The 6,304-nt window shown below is 45.4% G+C and overlaps 1 pseudogene; it reads right to left on the bottom strand.

Moving 5' to 3' along the window:
* Positions 1 to 4,039: 4,039 nt before the first annotated feature.
* Positions 4,040 to 6,304, bottom strand: part of LOC110338437 — a 5,848-nt pseudogene continuing 3,583 nt past the window's right edge.

The following is a 6,304-nucleotide window of genomic DNA, read 5'->3' on the forward strand; positions in this document are numbered from 1 at the left end:
AGCCCGAGATAGAGTCTGTCCCAGAAGTTAGGTTGCTTCTGTCTGTCCTGAATCTGTGTAGCTTCTGTGGTCCACACTCTTGCCAGCGCAGACTGTAGCCCAGAAGCTGTGTCACTTCTCCAGGCTGCCCTCTCCCCGGTAGTGCACTGGAGCAAAGATGGCTCACCATCTGGCTCAGGCCTTGAGACTCTTCCTGGGCGGACACCCCTCCTCGGGCAGACACCCCTCCTCAGGCAGGAAAGGTGCAGGGTGACTGGAGCCAGAAACAGGATCCTTCCCAGAAGCTGTGATGCCTCTCCAATCTGCCCTCTCCCTGGCAGTGCACCAGAGCAAAAAGATGGGTCACCTTCTGGCTCAGGCCTTGAGACTCCTCCCGGGCGGACACCCCTCCTCGGGCAGACACCCCTCCTCGGGCAGGAAAGGTGCCGGGTGACTGGAACCAGAAACGGGATCCTTCCCAGAAGCTGTGACGCCTCTCCAGCAGAGCACCGGAGCAAAGATGGCTCTCCTTCTGGCTCAGGCCTTGAGACTCCTCCCGGGCAGACACCCCTCCTCGGGCAGGAAAGGTGCCAGGTGACTGGAGCCAGAAACAGGCAACTTTAGCATTCTAAGAGTGCAAAATCTATTTCTGAAGATGTGTCTTTTCCTAAGATGAACCAAATCAGAAAGTAAACTTGAGGAGTGAGGAAGTCATTAAAAGTTTTAAGACAGTGGTGAGAATTATCCCAGCGGTTAGCACAAAAGCAGAGCTCCGAGTAGGGCCTCAAAGAACACTCAAACTGTTCCACTGGAGACCTCTGTGCCTTGTGTTCTTACAGTGTCTTTTAAGGCTCCATGTAGAATATAGCAGCACACTTTGAGTTTTATTTTGACCATGTAGCACATAGATTAGTCATGGTTAAATTACATCTTTGTCTACCAATAGAGTTTGACTCCAAGATTGCTCTGTTTAGCGAAACACACTACTCAATCTGCCTTCTAAATATTAATGATTATAGTCATAGACAAGTCTTAGTTCAGCCCAGACCATAGAAACTTCTTATCAGAGGTCAATATTTAACATAGAGACAGATTCACAAGTGTTCAAAGTGCTTGGAATAACTGTTCATTAATTCTGAATACCTAAACATGACATCTATTATATCTTCTTCAAGACCCAGGAACACTGGGAGGAGAGAGCAAAGATTCTAAGGTCCAAAGGAACAATGTAATGAAATGCTGTATCCTGGATATGACATGACCGTGACAACCATGATCATCCCATAGTGGTGATCAACTACTCAAGACCTGAATACAAAAAAATAGACAGCAAAAAAGGAGGGGGTGTAGTGGGTCCCTTTATTACCTGTACTTGGGAGGCAGAGAGGGGCCAGGGGCAGAGGCAGAGGCAGAGACCGAGAGCTCTCTAAGTTCATAGCCAGCCTGCTCTACATAGCAAGTGGAAGGCCAGCCAATGCTGCAGTAAGACTCTACTTCAGAATTTAAAAAAGGAATTGAAATGGGGATCACTGAGGATGAGAAGGGAATTAGGGAAGGCAGTAGGAAGTAAACAAACACAATGATGATATACATGAAGGGGAGACAGAAAAATTACAAAATTACAGCAGGGCAGAGGTGGCTCACACCTTTAATCACCTTAATCCTAAGGCAGAGTGGTAGATCGCTGAAGCCAGCATAGTCCACAGAGTCAGATCCAGGACAACCAGGGCTACACAGAGAAACCCTGTCTTGAACAGACAAGAGAAACAACAACAACCCCCAAGTTATAAAACTTACATGTTTCATGTGCATCAGGAAGATTTTTTTTTTTTTTTGAGACAGTTTCTCTATGGAGTCCTGTCTGTCTGTCCTTGAGGTTACGCTGTAGGCCAAGATGGACTCCAACTCACAGAGATCTTCCTGCCTCTCTGCCTCTGTCTCCAAAGTGCTGGAATGAAAGTTGTATACCATCACACCTGCCTCATCATTAAATTATTAATTTAATATTTCTCAGAATATATTTTGAACAAAGCAAAGGCCTTTATTACAGACACATTCTCAAACAATGTCGGAAAAGATCCATTCAGGCAGATGTGGAGGAGACCACTCTATTCCCATATCCACTTTCCCTTGATTAAGCACCTAGGCCAGCCTTGCTTACCTCACACAGGTGCCTTATCCAAGTAATCACACCCCATCAAGGACACTCTGCTGCTTTTATGAAAAGGACAGTTTTAACTCTCAGCAAGATTCCAACCTCCATCCCTATATATACAAATCTCTGCTGAGTTTCTGGGACCATAGAAATCCTTTTTTGGTGAGGGGGAGGCTGTAGGACACTGGGGAACTAGGTGAGGATGTTTTGAACCTGGTGGACCATAGCTCCATACAGTCGTCCACTCCCTTGATTGTGGTTCCATTTTTTTTTGCTTCCTTCCCTTTGGATGTCCAGGTGCTGCTGCACTTCAAGGGTATGGGATCTGTTGTGCTTTTCTCAGAGGTCATGTATCTGGTATCATTTTATAAAACAAAATTTTTTAGATTACATTTAAGATATCATATTAGAGGTTCAAATAGAGAGGGGAAATGCAGATGCAGTTTAGCAGAGATTCTGTGGAATGTATAGTGAAGAACTAATGCCCATCAGGGTCATATAGGTTTTTGCCTTACTGTACAAAGAGCATCGGGGATAGTAACTGGCCAAAATGTGAATGAAATATGAGGAGTATATTGATGGTACTTACTTGTTGAACATGATTCCTAGTTATATAAGCTATATCACAAAAATAAATAAATAAATAAAACAAACCAGGGGCCGGAGAGATGACTCAGTGATTAAGAGAACTGACCACTCTTCTAGAGGACCTGAGTTCAATTCCCAGTGCCCACATGGCAGCTCCCAACTGCCTGTAAGTCCAATTCCAAGGAACCTGACACTCTCACACAGACATATATGTAGGCAAATAGTCAATGCATATAGACTAAAGACAAACAAGACAAAACAAAGCAAAGCAAAAAAACAAACCCTCCAGAATAATATAAAAACTGAATTGTTTGTTGTTCTCTTAGAGGGAAGTTGTTAACAGTTGTCTAATTTTAGAGTATCAGGTGTGAATTTCCTCTATTGAGCAGAACTTAAGTCCAGTTGGACAGTAGTTGGTTACCTTTAAAGCAAACATAACTCTGTTGCACCCTTGAGTATTTATTTTTTTGTCACTTGTGGAGGAATTTCCTTTTTATTTCCATTTAAAGTCCCACTCCGTCTTTGTATTCCAGTCTGTGAATGGCTAATATTGAATTTCATGGTGTGTTTCTAGTGGGAGATGGGTAGAGGACGCCTCATAACATAAAAAAACATAAACTGAATCTCTTCATGGCTGAGAATTCTGTCCTTTTTCATGGGGTGCTTTATGTTTTATATGCGTTGATGCTCCTCACTTGCTGTTTGCAGACGAGAGAAATGCAGCATACAGCACTGCAGAGGAAGGCACCTGGAGATGGTAGAAGCTCATTCAGTTTCACCTGGAGATGGCTCTTTCAATTTCCAGGAGCCTCCAGGATGCAACCCACCCCTGAGGACATGGTTCTGTGGCTGCCTCTGTGGCCGACAAGGAATGAAGAAAGCCCACTCTGCCCTTGGCTGTCAGGAAAGCACTGTGCTCTAAAGGCAAAGGGCATGTGATCCGGGAACAGACTGGGCCCCTGTATAGTGCCACAGTGAGTAGTGGCACTATTTGAGGATAAGTATCAGAGGCATGCATGGCTTGGTTCCGCAGAGACAAGCAGACAGACTGGGGCCTAGACTGATTCCAGTGTAACCAGGAAGAGTGTAGATCATAACAATGGCCACTAATTTGGCATCAAAGGTGTGGTACTGTCAAAGCCACATTGGCTGAAAGTGGTACCAACATGCTGCAGGCAGAGAAGTGAGTGCCAAAACGTGTGTGAACAGAGGATGATCTGTGAGTGTCTTTGCCAAGGGCTTAGAGCTTCACAGGAAGGCCACTGTGTCTGGCGAGCTTCTCTTGGGACTGTGTATCCCATGGAGCCTTCAAGGAACTTACACAGCATGTCTCTGTCTCCACTCCCTTGCTAGTCTTTCCCTTTGTCGGACTTGTCAGTATGGGCTATTTCAGGCAAGAGTGTGTCATCGGAGTTGGGGTTCACAGAGCACAGATGGAAAAGAGACCGAGGAAGTAAAGAAAGTGTCACTCAGCTGAGGCCCTAGGGCTGTGGGTTCCTTGTGGGCCCAGTGAACCTCCTGAAGTACAGTTTCTGCCTCCATCAACACTCCAATTTAAGGATTCTGTTCAAGTTACAGTAATATTTTATTTTAAAATACCAGCAGAACACACATTGCAGTGTTTTCTTAGCTTAATCTTCTAGGACACCTCCTTCCTCTATGTGGTTCTGACATTTACTTTCCTTCTTCACTGAAACCCCTGTGGTCTTAGCTCTCTAACTCTTCCGAACCCCCAGTCTGGGCCCACAACACACATCTTCAGTAGCCCAGGAGATTTTGATTACTAGCAAGAAAACAGGAATTCAGAATGCTGAAGTTAAAGACTCTGAACCAGGATTGGATGGACAATATATGTGCCACCCCATGATTCTGTGCTCTCCTGTGTTGGGGACAATGTAAGAGGACTTGGACAAAGGAGGTCATTTACCAGTGCTTGTTGAGCAGCAGATGAAACATTGAAAACTGTATTTGTGCTTTTTCCTATATCCACCCTGACTCAAAACAAACTGGATTCAGTGAGTCCAATGTTCTGAAACCTGACACTCCAGGGCTGTGGACATCCCTCCACACCACTCAGGGCTGCCTGTTCTTCCTCAAGTGCCTTGCTGCTATTCCCCTTTCCTCTGTCTTTTTGACCCCCTGTGTAAGATGCCACCAACCTTAGAGGCTGGCAGACTCTGATGGCTGCCCCTGTCTTTCCTGGGTAGTGGGAAAGATATGGCTGCCTACTGTAAGACTTTCGTGGGGAGCCCTCCCCACTTTAGTCTCGAGAAGGCGACGCCCAAAAACCACGAATAAACCATCTTGATGTAAAAACACAAGGTAGTTTAATGGCGGAGCTCCAGGCCAATGCATAACTCACGCAGGAGGTAGAGGCACTGACCATGTGACTGTAAAGCTAGGGGTTTTTGTAGGGGGAGGGGGAGGGGCTAGCAAGAATTGGAGCAGTTACACACTATTGGCTCAGCAGAATGATTACAGGTCAGCAAGTTAGGATGTCAGGAACCTGAGGGCGGGTCAGCGGAACATCTGGTTACTGTGTAACGGGGGGCCTGCTCGGACATGCCGGGGCCTGCTAGGTTCCCAGCCTCAGGCTTCTAAGCTCACAAAACTCCTCTCTGGACCTAAGTTAAATGAATCCCAGACCTTAAATTTCATTTTAAAATTAATTTCCCTTCACCTACCTAAAATATAACCCCAAAAAGAGCCAGTTTGGCAGACTATTGACCTGTTTCCTAGATGTGTCACCCTGAGAGAGTACACTGTGACCCCACACACAACAGAGGTTCTGTCCTTCTGAATTTACCATATCCTCTTCTATATCCCTTTTCTAGCATTCCAAAGCATTTCCTGCTGAGGCCGAACTCCTAACTCACACAGAGCTGAAGAGTTCGACCCCCTAGTCTTAACAGTAGGGGGTTTTTGAAGGCAAAAACCACAGGAAAGGGGAAGTGAATTACAACTTTTTCTCAGGTAGAGCTATCTTTGGTAAGATCACAAGAAATGTGGAGTAAGAGAGAATTACAGCTCTCCTCCAGTGGAGCTGTCCTTGGTAAGATCACAAGAGATGGGGAGTTGTGTAAATACCATTAGAGTGGGGATGAGTTACAGCTTGTCTTCTGGCAGAGTTACCTTTGGTAAACACTCCACAGGGGATAGGAACGTAACACCTGGCTTCATTTATTGACAAAGGAGTCATAAGCTATCTTTTGGTGCATATTCCTGGTCCCAAACACAGGGAGATGGGTGCCTGGCTGGGGCAACTGGCAATGATTGCCTAGCTAGCTGTCAGGCAGAGGGACAGAAGGCTTCCTGCTGGGTTTTTTGAGAACAAAGAGCTCTTTACTGGCCACATTTCTAATGACCTGGGGAACAGGTTTGGGGAGTATTAAAGCTGGGGCTCCACATATCCACTTATCAGTGAGTGCATATCTAGTGACTTCTTTTGTGATTGGGTTACCTCACTNAGGATGATATCCTCCAGATACATCCATTTGTCTAAGAATTTCATAAATTTATTGTTTTTTTCTCTTCTGGGCATTTACCCAGAAGATCTTCCAACTGGTAATAAGGACACATGCT

The sequence above is a fragment of the Mus pahari genome, chromosome 21 (genome assembly GCF_900095145.1).
Source record: "Mus pahari chromosome 21, PAHARI_EIJ_v1.1, whole genome shotgun sequence".
NCBI lineage: Eukaryota > Metazoa > Chordata > Mammalia > Rodentia > Muridae > Mus > Mus pahari.